General features: G+C 62.5%; 1 protein-coding gene across 4 annotated transcripts in view; it reads left to right on the top strand.

The window, feature by feature from the left end:
- LOC117646943 (neuropeptide CCHamide-1 receptor) overlaps window positions 1–14675 on the top strand; it is a 42598-nt gene that overhangs the window by 11214 nt on the left and 16709 nt on the right. The gene's annotated exons all lie outside the window — the stretch shown is intronic.

Here is a 14675-nt window from a genome sequence, read left to right as displayed (position 1 = left end):
TCATCCCAAAGATTGCCGTCACTTTCGAGTCAACTGCCGGCAGATTCCGACCGCTGGTCTTAGAGCAGCGGTGAGCAGTCGATCTTTAGATGTCTTCGTGGCGCAGTGGTAAAGAGCTCGCCCCCGAAGCCGAAGACGTGGGTTCGAGTCCGCCGGCCACGGAGCGACTTTCGACATTTAACGGAGGGAGACACTACTACCACACATAGGCGGGACAACTAAACAGGGATATCAGCCGATGAGTAGAGTCGTATCCTTTATACATTTAATGGATTCGTGACATCATTTGACATCAACTTGACGTCAAAATTCCCTAACTTTGACCGTCGACAATGATGTCATTCTGACAAACAGGATTTTGACCATTCTTTGATATCATTTGACGTCTGGATGACAAATTTCTGTTCTTTGGGCGCTGGAATAGGTCGAGGGTCTCAGGTAATCGCCGGACGCTCCCTGACGCCCTGGAGGCTGGACGGCTAGCCTTGCTTTCGTCACTCTGTCTCACTCGCACTCACGCGGCGTGCCGTACGGGTGCGAGAGAGACAGAGCGAGACAACAGCGTTCGGAATCTCTCAGCTGGAGGGCTGAAGGGACGGCTGGACAACACCGTCGTCACTATGTCTGCGTCTCCAGCAGTCGCCACCCGTCCCCACTCTGTCTCTCTCGCACCAGCGCGGCGCGTCCCATGAGTGCGAGAGAGAGACGACGGTTCCATCTCCGGCAGGCCGAGGGGGCGTTCATTAATTACGAATGCCGCTCCTGTGTGGGTTCCTTTGCCGAGGCCGCGTCCGAACGCCGCGGTCCGTCACTAGACGTGAGTGCGAGAGAGACAGCGCGACAGCGAGGGCGTGTTCCCAGCCGCCCCAGGCGCGGCCGGCGCGGCCCTGAAGACTGCCTCCAGGCCGTTTCTCTAATTTATGATCCGCCCCTCTGCGGGGGGAAGACGGAAACTTGTTGAGCGTATTCCGCGAGGCCGCGGCCGTCGCGGCGAGGGACAGGTTCTCGAAGGGTCGCCGGCAGGGCCACTTGGAGCCACAGCCAATGGCCGAGCCACTTCGGGCTTCGTGACTCCGACTGCTGGATCTCGGAGAGTGGACGCCGCCGTCCTCGAGACAATGAGATTGGCAGGACAACAGGTTTGCTCAGTCCCTGCCGGCCTGCCCCCGGGCTGCCCCCGGGCCGGCCCCCGGACCGACTCGTGTTTTGTGGCACTGCGGACTGGCTCCAAGTTTCGGACCGTCTCTCTCGCGCACGCACGGGGCGCCTCGAAGTGCGAGAGAGACATGGCGCTGGTTGTCCTGTCCGCACCGTCGTCTGATCCCGCTCGGCTGACCGGACCGATGCACTTCAAACGAATCCTCAAGGCGGTCCGTTCGCCTCCTCGATGACCTTGTGGGGTGTCTCTCTCACTCCTGCCACGCTCCAGCCACGCTCCAGCCACGCTCCAGCCACGCTCCAGCCACGCTCCAGCCACGCTCCAGCCACGCTCCAGCCACGCTCCAGCCACGCTCCAGCCACGCTCCAGCCACGCTCCAGCCACGCTCCAGCCACGCTCCAGCCACGCTCCAGCCACGCTCCAGCCACGCTCCAGCCACGCTCCAGCCACGCTCCAGCCACGCTCCAGCCACGCTCCAGCCACGCTCCAGCCACGCTCCAGTCCACGCTCCAGCCACGCTCCAGCCACGCTGCCAGCCACGCTCCAGCCACGCTCCAGCCACGCTCCAGCCACGCTCCAGCCACGCTCCAGCCACGCTCCAGCCACGCTCCAGCCACGCTCCAGCCACGCTCCAGCCACGCTCCAGCCACGCTCCAGCCACGCTCCAGCCACGCTCCAGGTCCCAGCGAGATAATCCCTCTGTTGGCACCTTGAGGTCGGCCTCTCCCCCATACCCCTCCCCTCGGCCTTCCACTTTTTCAACCTTCCCTTCGCGTCATTAACTCGGTGGCGTCCGGCCGCCTGGCGGCAAGCCCCCGCGGCCGCGCGGCCCAGACACCGCAAAAGGTGTGGCAGATTTTCGCGGGTCTCCTTGCGGCCCCGCCAAGGGCGTCCCGTCTCCGATTTACCTGGTCTGCTTCTGACGTCGCCGCGCGTTGCCGTCGACACCCGATCCCCGGGTACGGTGTGGGGCCCGCCGACGCCCTGGAGGGAGAGCGCCGCGCCCGCCGCGCCAGCCGCGCGCGGGGATATCATGGCCCAATATTGCCCAATATGCACGCAAATATGCGCGCGGACGGAGCAAACTTTCCCGACGCGTTCGCTCGCGCACTAAAAGTTTGAATGTTTCTTTTTTTTTCTTATCGACTGCTAATTTAGCCGCAACGCACTGGTTAAACCGCAGCGCCGCACAACTCCGATAACACAGCCTGCCTGCAGCAGCAGACTGAATCCGCGAGTCGTTTTCGTCGCTCTGTCTCCCTCGCACTCATGGGGTGTCCCCTATAGGTGCGCGCGGGGCGGAGCGACGAGGGCGACTCTCGGATTCAGTCTACAGTGTGTCCGGCCGGATGAAACTGCGGCGACCTTCTCGTGGATCCGATCCGCGGGGGGCCGCGGCACAGTGGGCCAGAGGACCGGTGGAGGCGGCCAAAACTCTAGACGCGTTCTGAGCTCCAGAGTCGCTAAACAAGACTCGAACCGAACGTGTGACCTGTGACCCCACCAATGGATTGCTCTCCGAACGAGGAATCCATTGGTGGGGTCGCACGTTCGGTTCGAGTCCTGTTTAGCGACTCTGGAGCTCAGAATGCGTCTAGAGTTTTGGCCGCCTCAAACCGGTCTTCTGGCCCACTGTGCGCGGGGTGCTCCACTCCACTCCCCCACGCGACCGCGTCGTCACGTGTTGCGGCGGTGCGGCGATGGAACGGCCGCGAACGGCTCGCCCTGGGAATCGGAATGCCGAGTCTGAAAACGCCGCCTAGCTGCGAAGCCGCGAATAACTGAATCACTGCTGCCGTGCCGTGCCGCGCCCTGCCGTGCCGTGCCGCGCCCTGACACTCATCGCTCATACAGCCCTCCGACGCTGCCTCGCTGCCACCCCGCCCGCCTCGGCCATGTTTAACGCGGCTGTCGGATACAAGGAGACAGGCGCCGTCGGCCCCGGCCCTGGCACGCCCTGGCATTTCCAGGAACCACCACCACCCCGCTTCCAAAAGCACAATAGCAGTAGAAAAGAAAAAAAAATGCGGAAACGAGATTTCTTTTCCCGTTTGGTTGTTGGCTTGCAAAATGGAGGCACGCGGGAGAACGCTTAAGGTAAGACGCACCATTTGCTCTGCAGGCCTGTCCCGTGTGACAGCGCAGCAAACCAGGCCCACCGGCCCGGCGGCTCCGAAGGACCTCGCTCTGTCTCTCTCGCACCCCGGCGGGCCTACGGCGGGCCTACGGGACGCCCCGTGAGTGCGACGGAGACAGCGCTACGCCTGCAGGCTGCTTGCCTCGCCGCCCAAACCGCCCGTAAAGCTGTTTCTTTTATGGGGCGCGGGCCTCCCTTGCCCCGGCTGCCCTGCCTGCGCTGGGCCGGACAGGCGGCCCGGGAATTTCAAAAGGCCCGGCCTTGGCCCCTTCATCGACTTCGAGATATCGAAAATCGAGCCGATACGAGTTAGCCGATCGTCACAGATATTACTTACGATGGTCGATGATTTTGGCCCGCAAATTTAATCAAATCTAACTGTCGATTGGAAGGCGGGTCGTTTCGAAGTCACCGCTTTCGACGTCGAGGCGGGGCTCTAGGCACGGCCGACCCTAAACATCGATAGTATCGACACCGCTTTCGAGACCCTAATCATCGCGGTGGCCTGGCTGGCCAGGCTCCTCCCTCGGCGGACAATGAGTGCACTCCCGAGCATGCGTGTGAACGGACGTTAGAACCGTCGGAGGCGTCGACCACAAAATTACGTTGTATTATTCAAGTCCCCACTAATTACACGTCGAGCCCAGCCCGGCCCGGCCCGGTGCAGCCCTTCCCCCTCCCCCAGGGTGGCGGGAGGGTCTGGCAAACACAAGCCCCGTTGTCTACCCAGTGTTTGTGTGCCAGACTGCCAGGTAGGAGGCCATACGCCATATCAGGGTGGCCGTCCGCTCTTCGGCCGCTTTTGTGTTTTCCCGCTGCGAGTTAACGATACGTAAGCACCCCCGCCCCCTTCCCCCACCTCCCACCACCGGTCCGCCCGCGCGCGGCAGCATCGTCGAAAATAATGAACAATACACCCCCCCAGGTGCCGGGTTTAACATGATGTCTGGAAAGTGTTGTTTACAGTGGGCGCGAGTAGTAGAGTTCTCTCACTCCCACTCCCACACACACACAGATAGGTACACCCAACGCACATACACTATCCCGATACACACACACACACACACACACACACACACACACAAACACTACGGCGCTACGCTCTCAAGGTTAAAGGAGCCAAGGCGACTAAACATATATGTCTCCCCGTATCGGACTCGAAGTTCTTGTTCGCTTTGCTCGCTGGGGGGCTCCGTCCCCGCCCTCCCCTTCTCTGCGGGGCCACAGCCTCAGGCAGCTCCCTTTCCAAAGCCCCATTGAGAGTTTGATCGAGTTGCCCGGAGACAATGGACGCCTTAGTTCGCTTAGCTCGCCCGGCCCGCCCGGCGAGGTGGAGGTGGGCGGTGGGCTCCAAGGGGATCTGTCGGCACCTCTGGCTAACTGGCCGTATTACCCGACCGTGAAGCGCACCGTCACACACGCCACTACACAAAAAAAAGGGGGAGATATTTAAAAAAAGACTAACCAACTTATCGAAACCAATTTGACGCACTACCAGCCCGTCACTGACTTTTACTCATTAGCAGACGTATTTCCAAGCAAACACAGTCCTTTTTAAACATTTAAAAATGTCATAGTAATTTCTCCCAAAAACGATATGGAGTGATTGCTTAGTAATGCCAAACATCATGTTCGCGTACAGAAATGTGTACGATGGTGAGCAAAAGTCAGAAATGGCCGGCCGGGAGTGCACCATTGTTTACCGCCGTGAATGATACAGCGGTTGGCGCGTGGAAATATTTCAAGGAATCGCGAACGATCTATCGATTGGAAAACACTGATAATAATTTAGCAAGGCGGCGCGGGTTTCTCTCTGTTCCCGCGCAGTCCAGCTGCACACTGTTGCGCCGGCCGCGCGGGCCAGAAGATAACCAATAAAAAAGACCGCAGTCGCTGGACGGCTGGCGGAAACGAAAGTAAGTATAGCGCCGTCGCTGTCGCACTCGCCCGAAAGAGTCACTCCCACTGCGACGCAGCGTCGTAGAATCGCAGTATCACTGCCTCGAAGTGCCCCGAGTGCAAATGTCGGCAAGGCGACGGCAAAACGCTCATTCCAGCAACATTGCGGTCGTAAAAATTGGCCATGAGGAGAGCAAGAGGGCGCGACGGGTTGGGGTGAGAGGGGGCAAGGGGTGTCTTTGGCGAGGCTTGACGTCGTCGCCGGGCTCCTCAGCGCTCTATAGACCCCGCACGCCAGGCTGCCGGGCCGGGCCTTCTCGGCAGGCCTCGCCGGCCCGGCTCGGTGGACCGAGTGATGAATCGGAGGACGGAAACCCATTTTTCATGTGGAAAACTCGGGAAACTGCACACTCGGGGTGAACAATAGCGGAGCCGTGTCGGCCGGGCCGGAGCCGGAGGGGGCCGGAGGGAGGTGACGGCGATTTCAAAAGGAAGGCGCGGGCGGAGGTTAAGGTGAGGGCCTTCTTCCTTATCAGCCTGGCCCCCGTCTGCCGTCTCTCTCGCACTCACGGCGGCGTGAGGGCGACGCCGTTCGAATCAGGTGGCGGCCACGACCACAGCGGTTGGAGAGGGCCTCACATGTCAATCGGTGCGGGCAGCATCTAGGCGCGCACCCGCTCACACACACACACACACACACGTCACGTACGCGGTGGACGTGGTGGGCGGGGCCGGAGCGGCCGCGTTCTGGGCCGCCCGCCAGATGGGCTGGCAGCAGCCACAGATTGGATCGATTCAAAACTTGGTTATGATTTTTTGTCGGATTTTTATTTTTTCTTTAAAATAGGATAGTGGATCAAAAGGTAATGGCGGCGACCCCGCGAATGAATACCGGGGCCGTATTCACCACGGCCGGCTAATCTGATGATCGCGCTGGCGAGGCCTCTGGGAATATTTCATCGCGTGGCTCGTTGAGAGTATTAGAGTGATGGAAGCCCGCCAATTCAGGCAATCGGATCCGACGTGTTTTGCTCGCTCTGCCCGCGCGGACCGGGACATCATTTCTGGCGGGGTGATGTTTGGGGAACGCAGAGGCGTGGCTGGCCGGCCGGCTGGGCGTGACCACCCCGATCGTGTTCTTGTCAGCTGCCGGCCGAGAGGCCGAGGGGCAGTGATTCTCCCCGGGGTGCTGCCAGCCTGCCGCCAGCCCCTGCCGCCGGCTGCCGCCAGGGCCCCGCCACCGCCGCCTGCCGCCACCGCCTTTTCCGCCGCCCCCTGCAAGGTGTGAGCCGCCCGCCGCCGCCTGCCCGCCTGGCCCCCCGCCCCCAGCCTCCTGCCTGAAGCCGCCTGCCGCCGCCTGGCCGCCAGCCCGCCTGCCGCCACCCGGGCCCGGGCGGCCCCAGCGGCCTTCCGGCCCTCACGGATCACGGGCCTCCGGCGCCACCGGCCTTTGGCCCCAGGCAAGACCTTCCGCAAATGGGGTTGATAAAAAAGAAGTCCCGACTGCCCCGAGGCCGTGGAGGCCTTCGGGGCCTGGGTCCACCCCGGCGCCTTATGCGTTAACCAACGCGTTTGGGCCCCGGTCGGACGGCGCGCCAGGCCCGGCCAGGCCGAGGGGCGTCCGTCTTGTATCGCCAATCTGGGCGACGCGACGACGACGCCTCCCCGAGGCTCCCGGACTGTTCCCGGGCACTGCCACCGGAAATCGCACTGCCTGCCCGCCTGCCCGAGTTTCCGGGTGCCGCTGTGAGACGCGCACAGTGGGCCAGAAGACCGGTGGAGGGGGTTTTGAGGTTTCCAGGCCCGAGCCAATGGGACTCGAACCGAGCGTGTGACCCCCCCAAATGGACTCCTCGTTCGGAGAGCAATTCATTGGTGGGGTCACACGTTCGGTTCGAGTCCTTTTTAGCGACTCTGGAGCTCAAAACATGTCTAGAGTTTCGGCCGCCTCCACCGGTCTTCTGGCCCACTTTGACGCGCCGCCCCGGGACGGGTCACGACACAAGAAACCCGACGGTGTCCTGGGCCCTGTATCTTGGAGTCCCATCCGCAAACCGAATGCGCATGCATTCAGCTCCAAAAGCGTCCAGCAGAGTCGCCCTTCCCCCGGTCCGCTGTCCAGACTGGTGCAGGCCCGCCTGTCGCTGCACTGGAGTGCGCCACGCCACTGGCAAACGCCCTGTTCGGCAGTTACGGTGTCGCCAATAAAGTTGCAGGCAATTACGGACGGAAGAAAGTACCCGCCGTCGCTACTGCGGGCGCGAGGGACTCTCAATGGACGGCCTTCGGGCGCGGGGTAGTGGCGACGGGACGGACCCTCCTTGATGCACAATCGGCAAACTTTGGGGCGGCGCGAGGCCCGTGTCGTGTTGCCGTCTCGACGGCCTGCGGGTCCTTTCCGGGCAACTCCCCGCCACGCAGCAGAGAGAGAGAGGGAGAGAGAGAGAGAGGGGCGGGGGAGGAGGCCAAAAAAGGGGGGGAGGGGACCCCGGGACTCCCGGCCCCAAACCGCGGGCAGGTCCAAAGGACGAGAACCCCAAAAGGAGGGGCCCCCCCGGGGGGATCCAGGGGGCCAGGGGTTCCCCTGTCGGACGCCCCTTGCCCCGGGGGGGGGGGGGGCGGGTGGGGCCCCCGGGGCGGGGGGCGGGGCCGGGGGGGCGGGCGGGCCGCCAGGACCCCTCTGTCCCCCCGGGGGGGGGCGGGGGGGGGCGGGGGGCGGGCGGGGGGGGGGCGGGGGGGCCGGGGGGGGGCCCCCAGGCCCTGTCTGGGGGGGTTTCGGGGCAAACCACAACCCCAGAAAAAAATCCCCGTGGTTTCCCCTGTTCCCCAACGGGGCTAAAAATCCCGAAAAAAAATTGGTTTTTTGGGTCTGGCTTGCTTCCCCCGGGGCTTGGTCTTTGCCCCAAAGGGGTCGGTCCTCGCCCTCTGCTTGTTCTGCGTGCGGTGCGGAGCAAGCAGCGTAAACAGACCGGGAATGAGAACACATGGGTCGCCGTGTCAAAGCCGACGAAGAGCGTGCTGCTGCAGCGCCTGCCCGCCCCCGCGCCAGAAAAAGAAAGGAGAGAGAGAGAGAGAGAGAGAGAGAGAGAGAGAGAGAGAGAGAGAGAGAGAGAGAGAGGGAGATAACAGGAAGGGGGGGGAAGAAAAAGGGGGGCAAAAAGGGGAGAGAGAGAAAGAAAGAGAGAGAGAGAGAGAGAGAAGAGAGAGAGGAGAGAGAGAGAGAGAGAGAGAGAGAGAGAGAGAGAGAGAGAGAGAGAGAGTGGCGAGTCTCACGCGAGATAAACAGTTTCGTTTTCAGTAACAGCCGCGCACACAATTTGCTCTACAGTCGGTGTACAATAACGTGGCCCGGAGAGCACAACCTGACTTTTGAGGGTGTGGGTTCGTGAGGGAAATCTTGGATCAGCCTTCATTCCCTATGCGTGCGTGTGTGTTTCGGTATGTGTGTGAAGACAGAACCGACACAGTCACCCGCACAGACATTCCTCCCCCCACACACACATACACACACAGACGAAGTAAAGTGGCCTCGTCGGCCGCAGGGTGAGCCTACTGTATACTGCATATTACTCCACCGCGACTCACAGGACTCACAAGGCTCACAATATATCCTGCGAGATCTGCCGCCTGCCGCTGTCACAGCAGTGCCTTCCAGCGCGTCCTCGGCCTGGGGGGTTGGGGGCGTCCTGGCGGCGTCCTGGCGGCCCTGGTGTCGCAGGGGAGCGGGACAGGATCTGCAGCACGCGGCAGCAGGCCGTGGGCGAGGACCAGGGCCGTGGCCTGCAGGTCGCAGAGGCCGGAGTTGGGGCCGGAGGCACAGACCGCAAGAAGAAGGCCGTCTTTGTCCCGGAGCCCCCCCCCCCACCCCCACCCCCCCCCCACCCCGCCGCCACACGCGCCGCAAGCACTTGATCCCAACTTTACAGGGCCGGGGCCTCCGCGTTTTCCAGTGACACAGAGACCCGGGCTAGGGGAAATAGGGCAGAGTCACAAACGTGGATCACTGCCGCGGACCACAGAACACGCGCCAAAGAGCGCGGCGCGGTCCGCAACACAAGTCAATTACCACGCCCCACGCAGCGCGCGCCAACGGCGCTTTGGAGCGCGTCCCTTGCAGTGTCGCGGTGTCGCCGGCCAGACTCGCCCTGCCCTTGGCATTCCAGTGTGGCTGGCCTGGCTGGCCTGGCGGACGTCGGCAGTGCAGTGCCAGGGCTAACCCGGGGGCGAGCGCCGAGGGTCCCCGGGCCAAACGTCCGATACGGAAGTAGAGGCAATATCTCGGTTCGAGTCCCTATTGGCCCTCGCACAGATCAAAGGTGATGAATCGCCCCCGGAACCAAAAAAAAACCCTTATGGGGCCTTGCTTTTTCTGCTGCTCCTTCTCCTCCTCCTTCTTCTCCTTCGTCTCCCTGATGAGTGCAGCGTCTCATCGAGGGCTGCTGGGCCAGGCGGCCAGGCCTCGGGCCGAGCAAGCCCGCCACTTTAAAAGGCCTCACGTTCCATTAACCTGGAGGGAAACGGAATGGCAAAGCGGACCATGAATTAAGTCGGGGACAGGAAAGTGGGCGGGGAAGGGAAGGGGTGGGGCACTTTCATAAAAGGGGGGCAGGGGAAACCGGCCGCGCTGATTTCCTGGCGCGTTCAGTGGCTGTTTCGTTATTGCTGCCAAGTCAAGGTGCATGCCGGCGAGTTGCCCAAGCACACAGTCAAGTTGTGTTGTCAAGTACAGTCGAGTTGGAGAGCGGCGGGGGTGAGAGGGAGGCGAGGGGGAGGCAGGCGGTTCGGTGTTTCAACAAGACAAGCGACTCGGGCTGGGGAGTCTGCTATGCAGCGGCAAGAAGGAATTGTCAGCAATTTCTCCCAGAGTGACGCGCCAAGTGGCTCGGCTCGGCTTGGCTCTCGTGGAGCGATGGCGCGCCCCTTCTGTTCGACTGCCTGCCTGCGTTGCCTGCCAGCGTTTAGCCCTCTCGCAAACCCACGTGATTTCGCGACGGCACAATTTTGTCTCGCACTGCCCCACGCCGCGAACAGCTGGCTGTAATCCCAAGTGGTGGCGGATTGGGTTCACAGCCAGTGCCGATGTTCAGCCAGCCGGCTGGAGTCGAGGGCCCCGCGCCCCGCACGACGGTGAGACCGCGACCGCTGCAGAGACAAGGGCCCCGGTGTGCTCGGCTACGCCCTGCGGTAGGCACCGGTAGGCTGGGACGCAGTGGGCCAGAAGACCGGTGGAGGCGGCCAAAACTCTAGACGCGTTTTGAGCTCCAGAGTCTCTAAGTAGGACTCGAACCGAGCGTGTGACCCCACCAATGGATTGCTCTCCGAACGAGGAATCCATTGGAGGGGTCACACGTTCGGTTCGAGTCCTGTTTGGCGACGCTGGAGCTCAAAACGCGTCTAGAGTTTTGGCCGCCTCCACCGGTCTTCTGGCCCACTGTGCGGGAGCCCGCTCATTCCGCACAGCGCTGTCGTCGCTCTGTCTCTCTCGCACCCCTTCGGGCCTTCCGGCCTGCGGGCCTGCGAGGCGCCATGTGTGAGCGCGTGGGAGTGTGAGACGGAGCGAGCCAGTCTGCAGCGCCCACACTGTTGGCTCCGCCTCGGCAGCGCCGCAAGGTGCTGTACCTCCTGGGGCCTCCACCGCCGCCCCGCCTTGCCCCGCCACGTCCCGCCCCGCCCGCCCACGCCCCGCCTCCGCCGCGCGCCCCGCCACCCGGAGCGCCTGTCAACGGCGGGGTAGGCAACCCGACCGCGCGCGCGTCCAGCGGGGTGCCCACCTTCGCGTCGCCGGGCGGCCGGGCGGCTCTTGGCTGCGGTCTGGCTGGGCCGTGGTGACGCGCGCTGGCACGGCGCGGCGGGCCCTCCACTCCTCCCAAAATTAGGCGTCAGCGCGACAGATTAGCAGCGAAGCAGCGACTTCCGGCAGGCGAGCTGGCAGCCAGGCCGGCGGCCGCCCCGGCAGGGCTGGCAGGCAGCCTGTCACGGCGAGGAGATGGCATAATAAGAGGCGCTTGTGCGGCGGCGGCGGCCAAGGCGGCGGCCCGGAGCTGTGTTGGATGCGGACAATTGGGTTTGCCGAACTGAGATTAGCAAGTAAATGCGGCCCGGATGCGATGTGGCCCAGGCGGGGACCGGCAGCGGGGCAAGAAATATCGGACTGTGGATTTCGGGACTCGACTCTGAAGCATCTCGAGGACCGTTTAGGAGGTCGCAAAACAAGCATCAATCGCACACAAACTTCCTCGCAAACTCGCGTCAAGATTAGCCTTCAATTCATGAGAAATCATTGACATTTTTTTGAAGCTCTTTCAATTAAACTTCGATCATTTTTGGGGAATCCCGAGTGAGATCCGTTTCGACAAGGAAGGCTCATGAGGAATTCACCACGTTGGGATGGTGACAAGCTGCAGTGTGTCGGTGTGGTCGAGGTGGTTGGTGTGGTCAGTGTGCACTGTGCGAAAAAACCACAGTGAATCCCGTTAATTTTTTTGCCGGGATTTACTGTAGATCAGAACACAGGATTTACTGTGCCTGGCTACAGTATTTACTGTACCTCGTACAGGATATTCCGTACTCCACTCCTGTGGTACAGTAAATCCCGTACAAAGTACAGTGGATCCTGTAAAAAAGGTACAGTAAATCCTGTACTCTGAACTACAGTGACAGCTGTACTAATCACTACAGGATTTACTGTGATTTTTTCCCACAGTGTGTGAGTGGTATGTCCCCCAGCGTGAGTACGCAACAGGGATCAAACCCAATATCTCCGGTTGCCCGCACACCAAACCCGAAAAACAACCGGACACCGGCCTGTGGCGGCCTTCCGGTCCAGCGGCCTTTCACGGTGTACACAGTAATACAGTACTCTCATTGCGAACAGCAAAGAGAGAGAGAGAGAGGGGGGGGGAGAGGGAGAGGGAGAGAGGGAGAGGGAGAGGGAGAGAGGGAGAGGGAGAGAGAGAGGGAGAGGGAGGGAAAGAGGGAGAGGGAGGGAGAGAGGGGGAGAGAGAGAGAAAGAGGGGGAGAGAGAGAGAGAGAGAGAGAGAGAGAGAGAGAGAGAGAGAAAGAGGGAGAGGGAGAGAGAGAGAGAGGCGCTGTACGCAATGAGCGTGCTCACGCTGGCCTTGAAAGCGATACCCCTCTGCCTGGCCGCCACCGAGGAGGCGAAGAACGCGGACGTGACGCGAGGACCTCTACGCCGTCTGTCTGTCCTCGTCTTGCAGCTTGCAGCCACTCTATGCGACTCGAGACCACAAAAATGTCACTACTCTCATCATTTGCTGCGGCCGAAATTTGGGCGCCTCAAGCTGATCGTGTGTCTGGGTCGGCAAGCCGCCTGCAGTGCGCGGCGATGTTCGGCTTGGCGCCAAAACGAGATCGACATCCACTCCGGAACAGTTGAAAATCGCCCGCCCTCCGCGCCCTCGCCTGCTGCCTGTTCTGCCCGCCGCGTGCACCTGCACTGCACGGGGACCGCGGGGAGAATACTGCGCCCATGCGGGGCGACTGGGTGGGGAGGTGGGGGGAAAAGGGGGGGAAGGTCGACGATAATCGGTGAGTTTCAGCGAGTCGTCCCCGCCACGCCAAACGTGCCCGCCTCACTGCGGCCGACTTTGCTCGTCGCTTTTCTCCTGGCGGGGCGGGGCGGGGCGGGGTGGGGCGGGGCGGGGCGGGGCGGGGCCTTTAATGACCGCCGCCCCACGGGACTTTGACTAAAAGGGCCCGCCCCCATAAGTTGGCTATGCTGCGCGCCGCGCGTGGTCGGCGAACATGTCGCGAGGCTATCGTGCAGGCAGGGGAGGAGGCAAGCAGAAGGCTTCGGCTTTTCTGGGGGAGGGGGGGGGGCTGCCGCTCCGCCTTGGCCCTAGCCTCGCACAGGGGTCCTCTTTCCGTCTGCACCGGCGGCAGCGCGACGCTCCGGCTAAACTTTGCCGCCCAATTGCTTTGGATTTGCGCCGCGCGCTGGCTTCCGGTAAACTAACACGCCAGACTACCCCCCCTCCCCCTCCGGCCCTTTCTCGGATCAGGCCGCCCGGATCGCTGTAATGAATTTTCACTTCAGCTTCCCTGCGCCGCCTGCGAGTGAGTGAACCACGCTCGCGCCTGTGTGTGTGTGCTGGTCTGTTTGTCCGTCTGCCTGCGTGCCTGCCTATCCGTGTGTCTTCTGCCTGTGTGTTTCTTCGCGTGTCTCTGTGTGAGTGAGCCGCCTGCGGTGTAGATGCTGTAGGTGTGCGGCACGCTGTGCCCCTCTGACTTGGCCGGACTCGGCCCAGCAGCCGGTGGGGGGGGGGGGGCCTCACCCCTACTGCTGCCCCTTGACGTTGTTGTTTCGTCGGCCTGTCCCCCGGCCTGTCCTGCGGGATGAGCACGTAAAAGAGCTTGCCCCAGTCATCCCTTCCCCTTAGCTGTCACCCTTATCGCTGGCTAGACCGTCCCCACCCTCCCCCTCCACGGCCCTATCAGTGTAGGGCCGTAGGGCCCCCGAGGCGTGCCTGTAATGTTGCGGAAGCCGGGTCGTTGAGGTGCGGCCATGCCGGGCCTTGCCCGCCGCGCCGTGCCTTCCGCCGTGCCGGCCATCGAATGGTACGGCACGGCGGAGGTAGCCGGCGGGCTCATTCGCACCGTCTCTCTCGCACTCATGGGGCGGACCGAAGGGGTGCGAGAGAGACAGAGCGCGGAATCGCTCTCGGCACGGTGGACCACCGGAGGCGCTGCGGGGTTCCGTGTGACGGCGACGTTCCCCCGTCGCTCTCGAGGACCTTCATCGTGGACCTCACGGCGGAGGCCACGCCGCCGGCGGCGGTGGCGTTTCGGAGCCCCCGAGGCCCCACGGCGGCCATCCAATGGGCGAGTGCTAAATAAAGTGGCAGCCCGTCGCTCCTCGAGGCCCCCCTGCTCGCCGAGCTGCTCCCCGACTCGGACTTCAGACACCCGGAGGTGGAGTTGCGACTTTGGTAATGGCAACACTTGGCCCGCCGGCCGGGTTTCGGGTGTATCGCACGAAAGGGGGGGGGGCCTTGCTTGTTGCCTGGCAGAGCCTCATTGGAGGTGTTTATGAAAGGGTTGCCAACCACCGCGGGGGCGGCCGGGGGCGGCCGGGGGCGGCCCGGGGATTCTCTGGGGGTGGGTATTTGGGGAGGCGGAGACGCCGCTGTGGAAGGGGAGGCCTCTAACCGCACTGATTGTCGGAAAGCTACAAAATGGGCTGCAGAATTATCAAAGCGATCCTCCGGCAAACAGATAGAACAGCGCCGCGGCCTGAGGGGAATGGAGGGGGGAGGGCAACAAATTGAGAAATGAAGTCGGGGAAGCCGCACTGGTCGGATGATTAAAACTTGGCAAATCGCTTTGTCTCACTCTCTCGTTATATAGTGTGCTCGATGAGGGTCCGCAACATTTCTGCGACGAGCGAAAATACTGATGAGGTGGCCGGCGGGGATCGAACCTCCGGTGCGGCGTGTGCTGAGCCGACGCTTTAGCGAGCTC

Source organism: Thrips palmi, unplaced genomic scaffold (genome assembly GCF_012932325.1).
Source record: "Thrips palmi isolate BJ-2018 unplaced genomic scaffold, TpBJ-2018v1 HiC_scaffold_2, whole genome shotgun sequence".
Lineage (NCBI taxonomy): Eukaryota > Metazoa > Arthropoda > Insecta > Thysanoptera > Thripidae > Thrips > Thrips palmi.
This window is presented reverse-complemented; position numbering and strand designations above follow the sequence as displayed.